Source organism: Saccopteryx bilineata, chromosome 3, assembly GCF_036850765.1.
Source record: "Saccopteryx bilineata isolate mSacBil1 chromosome 3, mSacBil1_pri_phased_curated, whole genome shotgun sequence".
In the NCBI taxonomy this organism is placed as follows: Eukaryota; Metazoa; Chordata; class Mammalia; order Chiroptera; family Emballonuridae; genus Saccopteryx; species Saccopteryx bilineata.
The window spans coordinates 237590825-237612120 of record NC_089492.1 but is presented as its reverse complement, the minus strand read 5'-3'; the positions used below and the strand labels follow the sequence as shown (position 1 = coordinate 237612120).

Here is a 21296-nt window from a genome sequence, read left to right as displayed (position 1 = left end):
TACTTCTTTTTCTTGCCTTCCTGCACTGGCGAGAACTTCTGGTACAACGTTGAAAAGAACTAGTAGAGAGAAACGGAGGTAAGTTGGGCTGAGGGAGATCAGCCGGCGGAAGAGGGGACAGGGGACAGAGCGGGCCATCCTGGGCCTGGAGGTGGTGCAAGCAGGAGGGAATGGGGAAATAGGCCGAGCGAGCGACCAACCGCAGCAGCTCGAGCCTCTCCCAGGATGCGATCAGGACTGTCACCGACGTCCGTAGGCTTACGGAGCCAGGAGAAGTACAGGGCGGCGCTGAAGCAGGAGAAACTAAAGAAACGTCGGCAGGAGCTCACCAGATCGAGGGACTCAGGATTCTCCACCGAAGAAGGAGGAGGCAGAGGAGGAAAGTGTTGTTGAACAAGAAGAAGAGACGCTGTTGGGGATAGAGAGGCAAAAATTACATGAGCAGTGCTGTTGCAGCAGAAGTGGAAGGCACAAGAAGAATTCAGAATAAAGAAGGAAAGAGAAGAGACGGCTAGGAAACGACAACAGAACAGGAGAGAAAGTTAAAGGAAGAATGGGAAGAACAGCAGAAGAAAGAGAAAGAAGAGAAGCAGAAGCTACAAGAGAAGAAAGCAAGAGAGGAGGCTGTGCAGACGATGCTGGAGCGGGCTGAAAATGGTTGGAAAACGTTGCCACCTGGCAAAACCCAGAACCACCTACGGACTGAAGAATAATGGAGAAAGATCGAACTAATTGTCTGTTCTACAGTAAAACGGGAGCTTGCAGATTTGGAGACAGGTGTTCCGGCAAACACAATTTCCCCACCCTTCTTATCAGAAGCATGTTTACCACGTGTGCAATGGAGCAGACGCCGGCCTGGAGCACAGCGAAGAGGAGACCTACCGGCAGTTCCTGGACTTCTGTGAGGATGTGCTCCCTGAGTTCAAGAAAGTGGGGAAGGTGATCCAGTTCGAGGTCAGTTGCAACTTGGAACCTCTCTAAGGGGCAATGTGTATGTTCAATACCAATCGTTAGAAGAGTGCCAGGCGGCCCTTTCTCCGTTTAACGCACGATGGTTTGCAGGACGGCAGCTTCAGTGCGAATTCTGCCCAGTGACCCGATGGAAAATGGCGGTTTGTGGCTTATCTGAAATACAACAATGCCCAAGAGGAAAGCACTGCAACTTCCTTCATGTGTGCAGAAATCCCAACAATGAATTCTGGGAAGCTTACAGGGAATTCTGCCCTTCTCCAGATCGGCTGGCTCTGCCTCTGGGAAGAACTCAGACAGGAGAGAGCGGATGGGGCACCGCGGCGAGTACTGCGGCAGACCCCGGAGGAGGAGCCCCAGTCTGACTTGCTCCTACACACGGAATGGGGAAACGGAGAGAAGGAAAAGTAGCCACAGCAGGAAGAAATCTCACAAACACGTGACAAAAAGTCGTGAGAGGCACAGTTCTCGCGGCAGGGGCTGGGGCAGCCGGAACAGGAGCCGGAGCCGAAGCGGAAGCGGAAGCGGAAGCCGGAGCCCATCTAGGTCCAAGAGTCATGGTAGGAGGAGGTCAAGTAGTAGAGACAGAACTATTCATAGTCCCAAATCCAAATAAATCAACCTTGTTTTAAAAAATAAAAAAAGAAATAGTATAAGTGGATACCTTTAGTCTTCTTTCTGAACATGGGAGGAAAGCAAATCAGTCTCTTGTCATTAAATATAGTGTTAGCTGTAGCTTTTTCAAGGATGTCCTTTATCCAGTTAAGGAAGTTTCCTGCTATTCCAAATTTTCTGAGCATTTATATCTGAAATGGAAATTAGATTTTGTCAGATGCTTTTTCTATGTCTATTGAAAAAAGCATTATGTTTTTTAGTTTATTAATAGAGTGAATTGCATTGATTTTTTTTTAGATATTAAACCAAGTTTACATTCCCAAGATAAACTTCACTTGGTCATGGTATAGTATCCTTTTATGTGTTGTTAATTTGATTTGTTAATAGTTTGTTTAGAATTTTTACATCTATGTTCATGAGGGTAGTTTTCTTTAAGTGTCTTTGTCTAGGTCTGGTATCAGAGTAATGCCAGTCTCATAGAAGGAACTGGATAGAATTCCCTTCCTTTAAATATTCTGGAAGAGTTTCTGTAGAATCAGCATTATTTCTTCTTTCTATGTTTGATATAATTCACCAGTGTAGCCAGCCACTGGGCCTAGAGTTTTCAATTTTTAAAATGGCTTTATGTTGATTTAGGTTATGTGTTTCTTCTTGAGTCAGCTTTGGTTATTTGCTTCTTTCATGTAATCTATTCATTTCATCAAAGAGGTCTAATTTTTTGACATAAGTTAATTCATAATATTTTCTTATTATCCTTTTAGTGTCTGTAAAATCTCTATCTGTGCCATTTATATCTTTTTGTTCCTGATCGTTCTGGCTAGAGGTTTATCAAATTTTTTCATCTTCTCCAAGAACTAGCTTTTGGTTTATGTTTTCTATTCTTTTCTGTTTTTATTTTACTGATTTCCACTATAATATTTATCATTTCCTGTCTTCTGCTTATTTTAGGTTTTAATTTACTCTTGTTTTTCCTCAATTTGTTAAGATGGAAGCTGAGGTCATTCATTTGAGAACTTTTTTTCTTTTCTAATCTAGGAATTTTAGTACTACACAATTCCCTTTTAAGTACTGCTTTGGCAGCTTCCAACTATTTTTATGTTATAATTTTATTTTATTTTAAAAATACTTCTAATTTCCTTTTTGATTCTTCTTTGATCCATGTATTATATTATTAAAAAAGTTTTATTTACTTTACAAAGTTTTAGAGATTTTCCAGAAATCTTTCTACTATTGTCTGCTGTAATTCCATATGGAAAGAACATTTTGCATATGATTTGAATTCCTTTAAACTTATTGATACTTGTTTAATGGCTCATAATGTGATCCTGGTTAAATGTTTTTTGAACATTTGAAAAACATGTATATTCTGCTAGTGTTAAGTGATAGTTCTATAAATGTCAATTAGGTGAAGTTGGTTGATTGTGTTGTTCAAGTTTTCTATATCTTTACTGATTTTTTGTCAGCTTGTTTCATCAATTACTGGGAAAAATGTGTTGGATTCTGTGACTATAATTATACATTATTGATTTCTCCCATTAGTTCTATCAGTTTTTGTTATGATCTTTTGAAGCTTTATTAGGTTTGTCAACATTTAGGATTATTGTGTCCTCTTGATAAATGGGCCCATTTATAATTTTGAAATGAACTTTTTGCTTTAAAATTTACTTTGATACTCATATAGCAACTACAGTTTTCCTTTGATTAGTGTTAATATGGTATATCTTTTTCTATTCTATTACTTTTAACCTATTTAAGTTATAGTAGTAACTTCATTTATCTCTAGAGTTGTCAAAAAATTAAATAAGATAAATTACTTATAAATAAGCATAAAACAAAATAAATATTCACTATGTTAATTACTATGACTATTTGCTATTTCTCCTCAGTATATTCAAGGCAATGAAAACATTCCCTAACATATCAGAATATTTTCATTACCTGTCTATATTTGTATTTCTTATTTTTAAATGCAGACAAAAAATATAATAAAAATATATGAAAGCCAAAATAACATTTTTTTTAAAACTTCCAATTGAGAACATTTTCTACTATTTAAACCAAATAAGACAACACGGGGTGGTAGTTAGGAGTTCAGATTCTGAAACTGGGATGGCTGGATGGGTCTGCTACATATTCTCTGGCCATGTGCCCTGAGACACGTTCCTTCCTGCATTTTGGTTTCCTCATCAGTCAAGGATGGGTAATAATACATAGTATGTAGGTCCCTACAGTTATTGAGAACATCCAATGCATTAATACATTAATATTTGGAAAGTGCTCAAAATGGTACCTGACTCATAATAAGTGCTATATATGTCTGGCAAAATAACAAACTACTTCCTTCCAATAATTGTTCTAATGAAGTATGAAAGAAATTCATATTCAGAAGGCCTAAACTGAAACCCATAAATCTGCAGTTTTATTAGATACCCCAGGCTCTAATTATTAGTTGTTTTTGTACCCATTCTCATCTCTGAGAGGACCACACAAATGACAGAAATTATTAGTGGCTGACGCTTTGAGACACAATATAATTCCAACATGTAGTTCAAATATGATTAACATGACACAAAAAATGATGCCATCGGTAAGGAGATTGTCATATTGTGTAATGAAGCCTTGTAACTGGGTGCATAGCCTAACAGACAGATGTCAAGTCTAAAGTTGAGATCCTGTGTGAACATCATCAGTCCAGTCTCCTTGTGATAGGCTAAGGTACATTCAGAGAATAAGGGAGGAGGAAAGAAGCAGGACATGCCATTTAGAACGTTTCCCTATAATGTTTGGATTTTTGTCATTATAACCTTAGAGTCAGGTTTTAGAAATGTGTTTTATTGTTTAGACTCCTCTTTCCCTCCAGATGGTGCCAGTTAGCCGTTTTATGTACTCGGGTCAGAGGGGCTCTGACAGTCTCCTTAGACGCCAGGCACCAGGTTTTGTTACACTTTTAAAGGCTTACGTTGCACATGACCATTTTTTTGCAAGAGCAGGAATATTTTGCTTTCCCTCCCCAGGAAGACGTTTACTTATACTACAAAAGGTTTACGAAGAGGAAAATAACCCAGAGCTTAAAATTATAGAACCAACCTGGAGAAGTCAGTCTCTCCTGACCACTGCCTTCAGGCAGGACCACACAAATGCTAACTACCCTCTCAGAGATGAGAATGGGTACAAAGAACCAGAAGAGCTCTTTTTTCTTTAATGACTTCCAGACATCAGTGCATTCATGTTCACGGAGAGCTGCTTCTCCTCCTACCTGAGGGAGCAGGACGTTCCCTGGGGGCTGGCAGAGAGCCAGGAGGCCCCAGGGCCTGTTCTCCTCCTGGCCAGCTTGTGCCTCCTTGCTTCTTAACTTACAGGCCATGAATGCTCCTAAGCAGTGAATACCCAGCAGCATTATATGGGGTGGAGGAGCGTGGAGGCCCTATTCTGTGCATCTCTGTTTATTTGTTTATTAATACATTTGTTTATGAACAAATCAACACAGAATTTAATTATATTGGTGGGGTTTTTTTGAGACCCAAAATTAGATTTAAGCCATTATCTCTAAAGAATGAGATCCAAATCTTACTTAAATATTTAATTCCAGGAGGAATATTCAATATTTACCTTTCAGGGGAGAATTCTTTTTGGCTAGTCTGATTCCCAGATGCAAAATCTAGGGTTTTCATCATAAAAGATGTAGAACAGCTGGCTCTCATTTTCTGAACAATGTCTCACTAGCTCTGAAGGCGAATTTTAAGTGTTCCATACTCTCCTACTGGCTGTACTACCAACCCCAGCCCTTGGCGCTTTTTGTCATGGACTGGGCATCCAAACCCTCTCCCTGACTTTCCATCTCACTTTTAAGTTCTAGAGGCCAGAGGAGAATCCAGATGAAAAGTAATCACTCTAACGACCAAGGATAATTATATTTACAAGTTAAATTCTGTTTCAGCAAATACAATTACACCATCCAGTCTGATCTCTTGAAGCATTTTTTTTTGCATGTCTCAACAACTAGCTCATGTTCACAGGGTTTTACTGATAGAGAAAACATGTTTTCTGTAGAGGGGAAAGTCCTAGATAATAGATGTGTTTACAAGCTGCCATGCATCTTAAAGTCAAACTACAGAATTAAGATACTGTTTTGGTTAGGTGGTATAGGTTGATATATAATAGTCTAAAATAAACCTCAGTCTATGTCACAGTGAGCCTAATAAATTCACAATTTTTTTAAATGTGCAAATTATAACTGATTTCTGTTATTGTGTGACTACTAGAAGTAAAACTTTTCCCATATTCAAAAACATTTTTCTCCATATTCAGCTGCAAATAACAGAAGACTTACTAGAGGATTAAAGCAATAAAGATTCATTTTTCTCACAAAACAAGGAGCAGTTTGGGGGAAGTTTTTAGCATATTGGTCCAGCTAGTTGTGTCGATGACCAAGCTTTTTCTGTATTTCTACTCTATTGATTTGAGAGTACTGGCCTTGGTCTTCACACTTTTTGTTTCATGATTACAGGACGGCTGCAAACGCTGCTCACGTCACCTCTGTGTAGGACAGGAAGGAGGGGCGGCTGGGAGAGGGGAGCAGAGCTGGCTGCGACCTCAGGGTGACCCAGTGTCTTTAATGATAGAAAATACATCTACTCGCACATTCAAAGTCAGTTCTGTTAGTATAATTTATCCCTACATCCATTTTTCATTTGTTGTTGATTCAATTGGTACTTTAAAATATTTTTTGCCACATTTTGAATAGTATTAATTGATAAGGGAGATTTTATATAGGTGTGTATAGTTTTTTGCACTTGCATAAATATATGGCCCACTTTGAAGCAGATGAGAGACAGACAATAAGACTACAGGAATTCTAGGAATTTTGGGCGGCCCAGGAGAGGGGTTTTCAACGTTTTCTGTGAAACCAGCAGATATAAGAAAACCCCAGTACAGGGGGTCCTTGAAGTAATTTCTCCTCAGTCATGAAATAACTCAGAATGAAGGAATTGTGGGATGATCAGGCTCATTCTGTATTTCAGACTTTGTAGGCCAGGGGTATGTAGACCAGGGATCCCCAAACTTTTTACACAGGGGCCAGTTCACTGTCCCTCAGACCGTTGGAGGGCCAGACTATAAAAAAAACTATGAACAAATCCCTATGCACACTGCACATACCTTATTTTAAAGTAAAAAAACAAAACGGGAACAAATACAATATTTAAAATAAAGAAGTAGTAAATTTAAATCAACAAACTGACCAGTATTTCTTTTTTTTTTTAATAAATTTTTATTAATGTTAATGGGGTGACATCAATAAATTAGGGTACATATATTCAAAGAAAATATGTCCAGATTATCTTGTCATTCACTTATGTTGCATACCCATCACCCAAAGTCAGATTGTCCTCCGTCACCTTTTATCTAGTTTTCTTTGTGCCCCTCCCCTTCCCCCTCTCCTCCTTCCTTCCTATGCCCTCCCTCCCCCCCCACCCCCGGTAACCACCACACTCTTGTCCATGTCTCTTAGTCTCATTTTTATGTCCCACCAATGTATGGAATCATGTAGTTCTCTGTTTTTCTGATTTACTAATTTCACTCCGTATAATGTTATCAAGATCCCACCATTTTGTTGTAAGTGATCCGATGTCATCATTTCTTATGGCTGAGTAGTATACCATAGTGTATATGTGCCACATATTCTTTATCCAGTCTTCTATTGAAGGGCTTTTTGGTTGTTTCCATGTCTTGGCCACTGTGAACAATGCTGCAATGAACATGGGGCTACATGTGTCTTTACGTATCAATGTTTCTGAGGTTTTGGGGTATATACCCAGTAGAGGGATTGCTGGGTCATAAGGTAGTTCTATTTGCAGTTTTTTGAGGAACCACCATACTTTCTTCCATAATGGTTGCACTACTTTACATGACCAGTATTTCAATGGAAACTATGGGCCTGCTTTTGGCTAATGAGACGGTCATTATCCGGTTTCATATTTGTCACTGCTAGCCATAACAAGTGATGCAAGTGTGCGGCGCTGCCACATACAGTACTCCAGGAGCACAGGATGTGGATGCATCCGCATCCTGTGCTCCTCTCACTGACCACCAATGAAGGAGGTGCCCCTTCCGGAAGTGCAGCGGGGGCCAGATAAATGGCCTTAGGGGGCCGAATGTGGCCTGTGGGCTGTAGTTTGGGGACCCCTGATGTAGACAGTCCATTGACATCTCATAAACAAGGGTGTGCTAAGACCACAGCACACTGGAACACAAGTAGCAAGTCACAATCAGGTAGTCGGTGCACAGTGGCCTCAGAAAAAAAAGATGGCTTAATGTTAATATCCAGTATAAATGGCAGGTCTGGTATCCAAGACATCCTAGACAGGGCCTGGAGAGAACAAGGTACTTGTCATTGAGAGCAATTTAGATACTTATCTAAAAGCAGTAAACTAGTAAGAGTGTCCGAGAGCTGGGGAGTTAGTGGGGAGTAGGATTCAGCATTCAAAACTTTGATGTGTCAGAAAAGCTCTGCATTGTAAAACTGATTTCATGCTATAAATAAGAACATTCTGGGATGTAGCTATCCAAAACCTCTAATCTTGGGCCCCCTGTTGATTGCCTTAGTAATAAAATAAGTCCAGTGCCATCGTTCCATATTAGAGAACCAGAAAAGCTCATGAATTCTTTTTTATCTTTAACTTGAAATTGAATATTAATTTGGCCAAAAATTAAAGAGAACCTTATCAGGGAAAATCTATAGCAGGGGTCGGGAACCTATGGCTTGTGAGCCAAATGTGGCTCTTTTGATGGCTGCATCTAGCTCGCAGACAAATCTTTAATAAAAATAATAATAATGTTAAAAATATAAAACATTCTCATGTATTACAATCCACTCATTTCCTACCACTCATGTTGCGGGTGGCTGGAGCCAATCACAGCTGTCCTCCGGGACAACACCAAATTTTTATTAGATAATGCGTAACATACACGGGTTGTTGTATGGCTCTCACAGAATTACATTTTAAAATATGTGGCTCAGCCAAAAAGTTTCCCAACCCCTGATCTATAGGATGCTCAGGCTCTCAAGATAGCTAAATGGAAATAAAGTTCTATTTAATTTACAAAGAAATAAACCTCAGGAATATGCTATTTTGTTTTGGCCAAAACATCTCAAAGGTATCCTATCGCACTTTGGCAAAAATATACAAATAAAATTTTTTTTTATAAAGTCACAATCTATTAAAGTAAAAGATTTGGGAATAAAAAGAGTCTAAATTTTATAAGGAAGCTTGGGAAATTTAGATTCAAATAGTTACAGTTTTCCAAATTTTACTTGTCTTTCCATTTAAAAAGAAGATACGTAAATATAAAGAAAAAGAAAACTGTCTGCACTCATGATTTTGTCAAAATTTGTTCAGTTCAGTCTAAAGTTAAATACCATATTTCTATGGCGTAGAGTTGTCTATCCTTGCATACAGGTGGTATTTCCACTGTATCCATCCTGACATCTACAAGGGTATGATAGAGTTGATTTGCTGCTCACAAAAGGAAGGGATCAAATAGTGTGTCAGTTAGCTTTGCTGTGTAACAAACTACCTAAAACTGAGGCTAAAATCAATAGCCATTGGTTTAGCTCACAACTCTTCATATCAGCCTAGCTTCTCAGTTCATCTGAGAGCAGTGGGACTCACCCATCTGTATCTGCAGTCAACATCCATGTTTCTGTAGTTCTCACCCAGCTCAGCTGAGGACTGATCTCAAGGGCTCCACCTGGGACAGCTTTCTTTGTGCTTTTTAGCCTTTTATCCTTCAGCCGACAAGCACAAACCTGTTTACATGGCAGCTGGACAGGTTTCCAGAGAGAGAGTAGAAGTGGTCAAGGTCTCTGGAGGCCTGAGTTCACAGTTGACACACTATGACTTCTGTTAAATTCTTTTAGCTAACACAGGTCACAAGTTAAGCCCAGAGTACCAAATGACTTCATCTTTTAAGGGGAAAGGCTATGAAGCCATAGTTACAGAGGACCTGACTACAGGGGAGAGTAAAGAACTGGTCATTTTTACAGTACACTAAACAAGGTAGATAAGTCAGGACAAATATCTCTCTACTACTACAAACAAAATCTTCATCTCTTCATTCAGGTGCCAAGCATCATAGTAGGTCATAGGGATAGTGCAGGAGACACTCTAATAATTATACTACTATGCATGGGAAATAGAAAAAGATAGGCCAATGCTAAATAAATGGAAGCGACTTGCCCCAAGTTTTTATGCCAAGTGCAGGCTCTTTGATAAAAAGCACTTTCATGTTATAATATAAATAACTTGATTTTTAAAAAACTCTATTAGAAAACCAGCTCTGGAGATTTATCTTCCCTTTACATTCTGTAAAGATTTGAATTTTATCTGTTTTCATCATTATTTTATTGCTTGTGTCTTGAACAATATCTGACAGAGAGTAGACAATAAATATCTGAACGTTGATTTAAAGTCCCTTAGTAATGTGGCCATATGGACAGAAGGCTATCAGAAGGCAGGTAATGGTGTTTTCATGGTGGGGACAAAACCATCCTGTGTGTTCTCATTGGTGTGCACAGGTATCTGCATCCTCTTTTGTTACTCATTCAATCTTTTCTGTTGTTATTTAATAAGAGGAAGTGTAGTAGAGTGGATGTTGCCCGCCTGGTACAGTGATCACCATTCCCAGCTATGATTGGGAGTGGAGTATTTGCCCCATATCGTTTGGGAGTTTGAATCAATAAATTTTCAAATGAAAGAGAATGTAGCAGTCATAGCTGACAAGAACCAAAGGAGCAAAATCGTATTTTTACTCTTCAGGGACTAAGAGTCTGGATCTTGCTTTTTCCACTGCTGACCAATGGTAGTGACTTTGGAGGGAGAAAGAGAGGGAGTTATGTACTGTCAGCTATGGACCAGTGAAGAACAGAGGGACCATTCATTCATTCTTTTGTTTATTTTTTCATGTATTATGATGGTTAATTTTATGTGTCAACTTGACTACAGGGTGCCCAAGTATTAGATCAAACATTCTGGGCATTTTTGTGAGGGTGTTTTTGGTCAGATTAATGTTTAAATTGGTATACTGAGGAAAGCAAAATTGCCCTCCTTAATGTGATGGGCCCTTACCTGATCCATCAAAGGCCTGAATAGCTCAAAAAAGACTGACCCTCCCTTGAGTGACAGCATTATTCCTGCCTTTGGACTGGAACTGAAACATCAGTTCTTCCTGGGCCTCGAGCCTGCTGACTTTCAAACTGGAACTATACCATCAGCTCTCCCAGTCTTCAGCTTGCTGACAAGCCCTGCAAATCTGGGACATGCCAACCTCCATAGGCAGGTGAGCTAATTCCTTATCATAAATCTCTGTCTCTATATACAGTCTCTTGATTCCATTTCTTCACAGAACCCTCTTACAAGCACATATTCAATTAGTCAACAAATATTAATTGAGTTAAATTCTGAGGGTAGTGATAAACCCTGCACTCACTGAACTTATAATTTAAAGGAGAATATAAATGAATAAATGGAAGCAGTATAATAGGTGAAGTTCAGGCTGGGTTGGGTGTTACAGAGACCCTTTACTGAGACTTGGAGGCTAAGAAAAAGCTTCCCACAGGCAGTGACATCCAAGCTGAGCCCTGGAGAATAAGTGGATTTAGGCAGGCAATGAGGAAAATTGTGAAAAGTGCATGGGCAAAGAGAACAGTTTGTCTTGAGACGTGCCTGAGACAGGGACAGAACACAACACCTGGGAAGACCTCAAAGTAGTTCAATATTAACTGTTTTGTAGCATTGCAGGGCTGGGGGGGGGGGTGGCAAAAGGTGAGAAAAATGAGTCAGAGAAAGACTCAGGAGCCAGATCATACATGAGACAGCAGCCCAGGTGGGAGGTGATGGTGCCCCAACAAGGGCTGAGCAGAAAGATGACAAGGAAGATAGATTCAAGGGTTACACAGTAGGCTGAATTGACAAGAGTGGCTGATGAATTAGAGTTGAGGAGAGAAGGGTCAGAGTTCCTGTTGACCTGAGGGATAGTGGGGCCATTTACTGAGATGGGGGTGTAACGCCAGTGGCTAAGGCCGGGCAGGTTCACACTGGACTTGAGAAGACAGTAGAGGAACTGTGGAGTTGGAAAGTGGTGGCCCATTGCGTTTATTAGATTTTCTCAATGGCAGATGAGCAAACAGTCAAGGAAAAACCTCTTCTCATGGCTACAGGGAAACAAACAGCAAAATGGCCCTCACAGCGGTGGGCAGGCAATCTGCAATCTGCCCAAGCAGCCAAAGCCTTACATAGGCTATACACATGTGGCCCTACCATGTGCTCACACCAGTCAGGCAAAGTACAAGCAAGCAAGCCTAACAGCTGTTCTCCCAGCAGGGGATTAAGAAATTTGGGATGGGATGGGATGGGATGGGATGGGATCAAAAATTCCCACAGACTGTCTGAAATTTTTTTTCCTTCCTGGGTCAAAGTTAAGATCTATGATCTATTTTAATCAGAGCTCAAATAGAGCTGGGTTCTGGAGTGAGCTAGACTCCACTCACACTTGTGCACTGACACCTGTGAGCTATGAGATGAGATCTTGGACAAATTACATAACCTCTCTGAGCCTCACCCTTTTCATCATAAAGTGAAGAAATAATAGCACACATTTCACAGAGTTGTTGAAGTTAAATAATAAAATGTACATATGGTGCTTTATATAGTGTTGAGTTCAATAAATGCTAACTGCAATGATTGTGTCTGAAAATGAATTAGACCCAAAAGCTGTTCAGAAAATTTGAAAGCAGTGCAAATGCTGGGAGCTCGAGGGAGAAGAGAAAACACGAGGTGTGAGGAAAAGGGGTGAACTCAGGTTCCTGGACTTCCATCTTACTCTGTACCGAGACACTCCATCCCAGTGAGAGGCTGACCACAGATGTGCTCACTTCCTACCCAGAAACATGTTCTGAGCTGCTTTTCCCTGTCCCTTATGGCTCCTCAGTATCTGTGTTTTACCTGTTTTCCAAATCTCCAGCACCACATTTGATGAGAATGTTCTGCAAAGTGTATATAAAAACCTAACTTTTTTGCCTGACCAGGCGGTGGCGCAGTGGATAGAACATTGGACTGGGATGCGGAGGACCCAGGTTTGAGACCCCGAGGTCACCAGCTTGAGCATGGGCTCATCTGGTTTGAGCAAAGCTCAGCAGCTTGGACCCAAGGTCGCTGGCTCGAGCAAGGGGTTACTTGGTCTGCTGTAGCCCCACGGTCAAGGCACATATGAGAAAGCAATCAATAAACAACTAAGGTGTCACAACAAAAAACTGATGATTGATGCTTCTCATCTCTATCCGTCCCTGTCTATCCCTCTCTCTCTGTCTCTGTTAAAAAAAAACACACACACACACACAAAAAAAAAACAAAAAAAAAACTTTTTCCAACAAGTAGTCTGCCCTTAGGTGCCAGACTCTGAAGCCAAACCTTCTGGACTCTCATCTGAACAGTACTAAACCTCTCTTTGCTCAAGTTTCCTAATCTGTGACGTGCAAGGAGACTAGCAACCACCTCAGAGGGGGTTTGTGAGGATTAAATGGGTGAATATTTTTAAAATAGGTAGAATGATTGCTGGTCCAAGAAACCCTACAGTAAATGTGAGCCCTCATTACAAGGTCAGAGGAGGAGTCAGGAAGCCAGGCCAGGGCCTCCTCGGGCCCATAGCCCCTGAACTGAAGCAAAGTTCAAATCAGTGGGGAACTAAAAAGGGCCAGTCATCCCCATAGCAATGCTTGTCAGTTTGGGGGCATTGTTTCATTTCAGTTCATAATTCACGGCGTATGTATTTTTCCCAAATGGAGAGAAGAGGCAACTGAGACTCAGAAGTTAAGGAACTCTGCTGAGGTTATAAGACTCCATGAAGGTCTTAACATTGTATTCTCCTGGAGAAAAGCGACAAGTGGATCAGAGATAAGTTGAAATACAGTTTGCGAGCCCACGAAAGGCTGGAATCCATAAATGCCCTCCCTAGGAAGCACGGGGATTCAAGAGAAGAAGAAACCATAGTGTTGGTGTCCTAGGAGAAGTCTCATTGAGAGTCTTCTGTGTGTGTGACAGCCGCCTCCCCAGGTCCCGCAGCGCCCCAGCCTTCCCCAAGCTGGGGCTGGAGATCACATCTGCCGGTCTCCTCCTCCTCCTCCAGCCCGGTGCACCTGGCAGGCCGCCAGCCTCGCAGCCTGTGTGTGTGAGGAGGCCTGACTTTAATAAATTTCTATTTCCTGTAGAAAACCGGTTTTTTTCAGTGGCTTTGTAACTCAACCATTCTTGATCACATCAGGACTAAACCTGGCAGCCAACTTGGCAGCTTGTGTGCAAATTGTATACAATGGCAGATTGTTTAGCCTTTATTGCAATCCACAGCAACTGAAGGAAAGGGGAGGGAAGCAGAGAGGAAAATGAAAAAGCAAAAGAAAAGAAATAAATCCAAATCTCATATATAAAATTACAGAATACTGTCAAGTCCCAATTCTCTTTAAGGAAAGTACAGAATCAATTAGTCTCTCTCTCTCCCCCGCCCCCTCTCACACACACCAACTATAGAACAGACAAATGATGAATTTTAAGTTGAAGTCCTTTTTTTCCCTGTCCTTTTCTTCTTTACCAACTCATCACACATTCAAGGAGAGTTGGAGGAGTGGAAATTGAGGCCTAAGGGGAAATAGCATGTTTAAAGGATCTTAGATACAAGGAAGGGAAATGAGTAGATCTGAGAGGATGAATAAGAGGATAAAAAAACTGAATGAGTATAAAAAATCAGCATATTAAAATGATCAGGTTGAGGGCAAATATGAAGTTAGAAATTATATAAATTCAGTGATCAGAAAGTGTCCTGTTTTATTCCTATGTTCTCATAAACAGTGTCACACGGAGAGCTATGTCTTGGGCCACCCTTTCCCAGCTTTATCAAATATCTCTGCCCTTGTGTACACCGTTGTTGGTCACAAATACATGTATACATGTATCTGGTAGTGTTTTCTTAGAGTCCCTGTCCGCAGGTGCTGGACGGAGTGGCCCTTCTCTTCTCCCATTGTCTCATTGGCTGACTGTCTCATTCTCCTTCCATGGCCTACTTGTGTGCTAACTGAATAAATTAGTGTTTCTGCATGTGACTATACTTATGTTCGAATTATTCTGAAGGTAAGAAAATATGTAGTTGTCATATTAGAATTTCTAGGCACCTGGGCCCTGGCCGGTTGGCTCAGCGGTAGAGCGTCGGCTTGGCGTGCAGGGGACCCGGGTTTGATTCCCGGCCAGGGCACATAGGAGAAGCACCCATTTGCTTCTCCACCCCCACCCCTCCTTCCTCTCTGTCTCTCTCTTCCCCTCCCACAGCCAAGGCTCCATTGGAGCAAAGATGGCCCGGGCGCTGGGGATGGATCTTTGGCCTCTGCCCCAGGCGCTAGAGTGGCTCTGGTCACGGCAGAGCGACGCCCCGGAGGGGCAGAGCATTGCCCCCTGCTGGGCAGAGCTTCGCCCCTGGTGGGCGTGCCGGGTGGATCCCGGTCGGGCGCATGCGGGAGTCTGTCTGACTGTCTCTCCCCGTTTCCAGCTTCAGAAAAAAAAAAAAAGAATTTCTAGGCACCTGGGGAAGTCTGTTGGGAGATGTTTTCTGGGTGAGCAGTCCTCATGCAGCCAACCAGTCATATAGATCAGTGGTCCCCTACCTTTTTTCGGCCACGGACCGGTTTAATGTCAGAAAATATTTTCACGGACCAGCCTTTAGGGTGGGACGGATAAATGTATCATGTGACCGAGATAAGCGTCAAGAGTGAGTCTTAGACGGATGTAACAGAGGGAATCTGGTCATTTTTTAAAAATAAAACATCGTTCAGACTTAAATATAAATAAAATGGAAATAATGTAAGTTATTTATTCTTTCTCTGCGGACCGGTACCAAATGGCCCACGGACCACTACTGGTCCGCAGCTCAGGGGTTGGGGACCACTGGTATAGATCACAGGAAGATCCATGGTTCATTTACGGGGGAACTGACCTTGCTGGGTATAGCAATACCAAAGGCAAGGGCAGAGGTTTACTGGCAGCCAGGGCATGCTTTGAACGTAATACAGGGCTGTCGGGCCCAAATTCGGAGGCAAGGGACGTAGCCTGGGAGGCGCCGGGAGCTGAAGAAGACACACAGGGAGCCATAGATGACATAGGCAGGTAGAGCATGCTTAATTGGGCGGGGGCAGCAGCAACAACAACAACCAGAACAGCAGCAGCAGCAGCAGGCAGCAGCCCCCAGGCAGTAGGCCCACGGCTGACCCAGCACTTAGGCTTTTATGGCTAATCAGACAATAGTGGCACTTAGCCAACAACTGTGACCTTGGTTACATAAGGTGCTTACATTAAGGCAGTGCTCACGGTCTTGTGTCCTTGGTTACATTAGGCATTATGGCTACACAGCCTAAAAACAAGGGACCATTTCCCCAACAAGGGCTTATGTCAGTTGTTTGAATAAATCAAAATGTACTGAGTGAAACAATGTAGGATTCCAATGAGGGTAGGATTTGAAGTCACTTACTGTGGATTCCAGTGTAGAGAGGTAGCTAAGCAAGCAAATTAAAGGACATAAGTGAATTAAACCAAGAGTAGGTTTGGATACGTGGTAAGGTAGATAGGTAGGTGGGAAATGGGGCATGGGTAAGAGAATAGAATAGAACTTTATGACAACTAAACAATTTGCTATTGAATACCATAATGTCCCTGGGATTGTGTGGGATTCAAAATTATAGACCATCAGCATTGTAGTCCCTTTTGTGGTGGAAGTGGGGGGTTGTAGTCACAGTGTATATACATGAAATGATTAGAAACAGGTTCTTCACTGAGGTAAGGAGAAAAAAGGAGATTTAAGAATCATCTAAGAGGTTTTTTTCAAAAGCATCCTAGATTTCAAGGGTCAGAATCTCTGAGATGGGTGGAGATGAAAATGAGTTTGCCTGGTGTGAAAACCTTTCCAAAATGTTCAGGTGTGTAGCCCTGATTACTAGCCATTGAATGAGCCCAGCATTTTCTAGCCTTCCCTGATCATAAGCTTCACCTGAGCTGCCTGTTCAACTAGAGGTTCCCTGGCTCCACCCACCTCCAGCATTGTGGGTCAGCAGGTCTGTCATGGGGCACAGAAATGTATATTTATAACAATTAATTCAAGTACTTCATATAAATGAGTACCTTTGAAGAATACCAAATTAGATATTCAATATCTAATTAGATACTTATTTATTCAAGAAATATTCACTGAGTACCTTCTATCCTGCTGAATGCTGGAAAAACAGGAAGTTGATCTGCTGACCCGCAGGAGCCCACACAGAATGCAAGTACGTGGTAGGTGCACTCCCGGGCCAGGCTGGTTAGGTACACTCCTGGGCTGGGTGAGAGATGCTGATGAGAGATTAAGGAAGTTTTTAATGGCGACCATAGTCAAGGGAGATCTGTTGAAAGGAGTGGGAGTTGCCGTGGGCTGTGAAGGATTTGGCACTGTGAAAAGGAGGGAGAGGTCCGATGGACCCTGCACTTAGGCTTTTATGGCTAATCATGGGTTGAATGTGGCCTGCTCTGGAACAGTCAGAGGGGGAAATGGCTGGGAGCCTGAATAGGCATCCCTTTGTTAAGAATGGGCAGTGATAGTGTCTGATGGTAGAGCTGCAGATCGGTCCAAGTATGAGCACCAGGGCCATACCGCTGTGTTGGACTCTTGGCTCTATCTGTGTTGGACTCTCCTGCGTAACTAGGATACATTGTTTAACACACGTTTACCTGGTCATTTTACTGGTAAAATGGAAATAATGATAGCCTTCCTAGGTTGCTGTGATCTTTGGTAAGTACACCCCCTCATATTTCATACAAGTAGTCATAAATGTTAGTGCTCCTGTTATATTTTACAGTGTTCACTGCTGACTTTCATAAGCACTAACTTATTTGACTCTCACAATAATATTGAGAGGTTGGTGTTATTATTGATCCCATTTTACAAATGAGAAAATTGAAGCTAAAAGAGGCCAAGAAATCCAAACAAGCTAATCAGCTTTAAGTTAAACCCATATCTCTTAAAACCATATACTCTTTTGTTTTATAGCAAAATTATTCAGATTACAGGGGAGTCCTTGAGTCCCACTTTAAGAAAGTTAGACTGAATTCTGCTCCTGTTCGAAAGCATATAGGCAGAAGATGGGCATGTGGAAATGAGTGTTATGGAAAGCTGAACTGTCTGGATTAGATGGGAAATGGACCCCAGTGAGGGCCTGGAGAGGGAGAGCTAAGTTAACTATAATACTTTGGGGGAAAACAGAGTGTTAGCACAGTGAGGTTTGTGAGTGAAGAAGGAATAGGGTGGCTAAAAAAAGGAAATGCACCCTAATAAGCAATGACCATTGATATCCAAAACGCTAGGAAGGGGACAGTCCAACATGCAAAATTATAGCTGTTCTTTTCACTTCTAATTGCTAGGATCAAAGCTGAGAGCATTACATTCTGTTTCTCATTTATTTTGCATGCTTGAGCATTCTTTCTACAACTTGGCAAAAAGCTCTGTATTTACCAAGCTCTGAAGTTCATTATTATTTATTGTTTTTCACATCAAGGGTCCAAGGGCCCAGCACTTAACTCTAGAAATGGTATCAGAATGCCCTAGGGACCCGACTAGGGTAGGGGGGAGGGGAGGAGCTTTTCAGCATCGCATCCTAAACATAAATATCTCCCAAGTAAAAGCATTGATTGGGAAGCCTGGATGGATGAAATTAATTGCTGCAATCTTAAAGATGTCTGGTTCACATCCTGGGTAAAAAGGGGAAGAAGCTTTATGGAGTCTATTAATGTCAATATATAATGATATGAGGCAACATTATACTGACCTCCTCCCCAAACCCATCTATTCTGTTATCTACAGCTCCTTATAGTGTGGCTCAGTGTCCAGGAGAGTCCCCTCTCGTACAGCCAGGTGGGAGTCCTATGCTGCCTGCTTCCTTGTCAAGTAATGGGTTTGATTTCTGGAGAGGTCAAATTGATTGCTGAAGGTCACATTGCTAGTAAGTTGCAGAGCCAGTGTTCAAAGAAGTCTTCACATCTATCTTCATTAGTCTTTTAGGATTTCTGAGAAATGTGGCAGTGAAAAATAATTTTAAACAAAGTAGTTTATGACGGAAAAAATCAAATAGCACAGAAGTGCTTAAATCAGGGAGAAAGTCACCTCCCTGGTCCCTGTTAGAGATAATCAGTGCTTCAGTTGGATAACATCCTACCAGGGACCATCTAGTGCACGTGAACATCTATACATGCAAATCTATACCATGTCATCTTTGCAAAAGTGAGAAGGCTCAGTCTAGTCATACAATTCTGTAACCTTTTCTCCCCCTCAACAACACATCGCAGGCAGCTTTCACATAAAGCAGCCTTGCTTACTTTCAAGACTGTTTGCAAAATCACCAAAACTTATTTAACCAATTCTCTATTGATGAACACTGAGGTTGTTTTGATTTATTTTACTCTTTAAAAATATACTTTTTAAACTGTTGTTGGCTGTATAGCTTTGTAAGCTGATACTGCTATGTGGAAAATTCAAAGAAATTGAGTAGCTGGAGTGAAAGGAATGTTTATCTTTTATTTTGATGAATATTTACAAGTGCCAAATAGCCCTCTAAAAGATTTTTCTTGATTTATTCTTTTCCCACCAACAGAGTATGCACCACTAAGTGTTGTTAATAGTTTCAGTTTCTCCAGTATAAGGGAAACTTTTATTCATTCGTTCATCCACCCATTCATTCCCTCAGCACATTTGTACGGAGTGCCTACCGTGTGCCGGGCACCATCCTAGTTCGTGAAGATACTTCAGTGTGAAACATAAAGTCTCTGTCCACACAAAGATGGACTGTTTTAGAAGTGAAAGAGGTAACAAATGTAATAACAAATATATAGTGTGTAGACAGGGAGGGGTCAAAATAGGTTTACAGTCGTTTGTATGGCAAAAATACAATAATGAATTAACACAAGAAAAAACTCTCTTTCGCATACTCACAACTGTAAACCTACTTTTGCCCCACCGTGTATATAGGTCAGGTGGTAATACGTGTTATGCAGTAAAATACAGTTGGGTCAGGGTGTTAGGGAGTGAGGGTGTGAGGGAGAGAGGGCTAGAATTTAGTGGAATGTGCACAAGGAAGGCCTCATTTACCAGAGACACTTGCAATGAAACCTGAATGAAATAAGGGAAGGAGCCACATAATAGTCTGAGGGAAGAGCTTTCCTGGCTCAGATCAGAGCAAGTGCTACCAAAGGCCCTAGGGAGGGTTTTTACTTGATGTGTTGAGAACAATCAGAAGGCCGTATGGCTGGAACAGAGTGAGGGAGGTGGGGGAATGGCAAGGTGACAAGAGAGAATTGCTCTCTTACTCTTATTTGTGTTCTTTGAATTAGTAATGAATTTTAGCTTTGTGTATATGTGAGATCCCACAGCTGGACTGGCCCAGACAATCTTTTGGGTTCCATCTACCTCTAATTATCTACGTCTAAGAATAAAGCACGTTTGAGTTCATGTTTCTCTTTTAATAATTCACTTATTTCAACATTTCAGGCTGTCTCCTCTTTACTAGGAACTTTTTACCCCATTCTGCTTTTAGTACAGGCTCTAGTCAAGGCTAAAAAGTACAGTGGGCAGGCCACTGCTGACCAGGGACTCGTTTTTCTACTCATCCACCAGTTCCATCCTGTAGAACTAATCCACGAAGTTCAAAATATTTTGGATAAAATTAAGTAAGCCCGTGGATTAATCTGCAGGCTGCACAAAATTGTTCAGCGGGCCGCGGCCCGCGGGCCGCGAGTTTGAGACCCCTGCTGTAGAATAAGAGAAGGTGCTTACAGGATGTTTTCAAGTTAAACAAGAAGCCAGCCCATTCCAGGTGGAGGAGATAACTTGAGCAAGGGTGAGAAACCACAGAGTGCATGGGAAACTATTGATACAAGTTCCACTTTATTACTGGAGTCCAAGGTCAAGAATGGCAAGCAATGAGGGTGAAGACTCCAGCAGGAACCACCAGTGAGGAAAGTTCCCCTATACCAGCTCTAAGAGTTTGGACTTTCTTCAGGGCTTGGGAAGCCAGGGATAGGTTTAAATGTTACATTTTCAGGTCACCCGTCCCTGACAGGATAAATGCATATATTGTTGGACTTGACATTATTTAAAGGGAGCTCACTAATATCTGGTCATAGTATACATAAAAAGCAGAATAATACTGCTAATCAGGAGAAGCACTTAAAGCCTGACCCCTCTTTCTGTTTGCCATGTGAACTTTGGCTAGTCAACAACTCTAAACCATAATTTTCTCATCTGTAAAACTGGGATAACAATCTTCATATACTTTATAGAATTTTTGTGGAATTCGAATGAACAATAATGTACATGAAAGCCTTTTGTAAACCATAAATTTACAATTCAAATGCAAGTTATTATATCTCCTTAATACTTAGTACTCTGTAATATCAGTTTTCATACAGTCCCATATATCAGTGCTATTTGTGCATGCATTTGTCTTCTCTGTTGTACTATGAGATCCCAGACGCATTCATTTTTATGTCCTCATAATGTCTTGCATCTTGTGCTGTATTGATTGTTTAGGTGCTTAAATAATGTTTATTGAATTGAATCAATGTTGGTGGTGACTTATCTTCCTTGTTGCTAAATTT

The 21296-nt window shown here is 41.3% G+C and overlaps 1 pseudogene; it reads left to right on the top strand.

Annotated features, from left to right (window-relative positions):
* The first annotated feature begins 217 nt into the window (after window positions 1-217).
* LOC136329033 (U2 small nuclear ribonucleoprotein auxiliary factor 35 kDa subunit-related protein 2 pseudogene) lies at window positions 218-1585 on the top strand (annotated as a pseudogene).
* Window positions 1586-21296: the final 19711 nt, after the last annotated feature.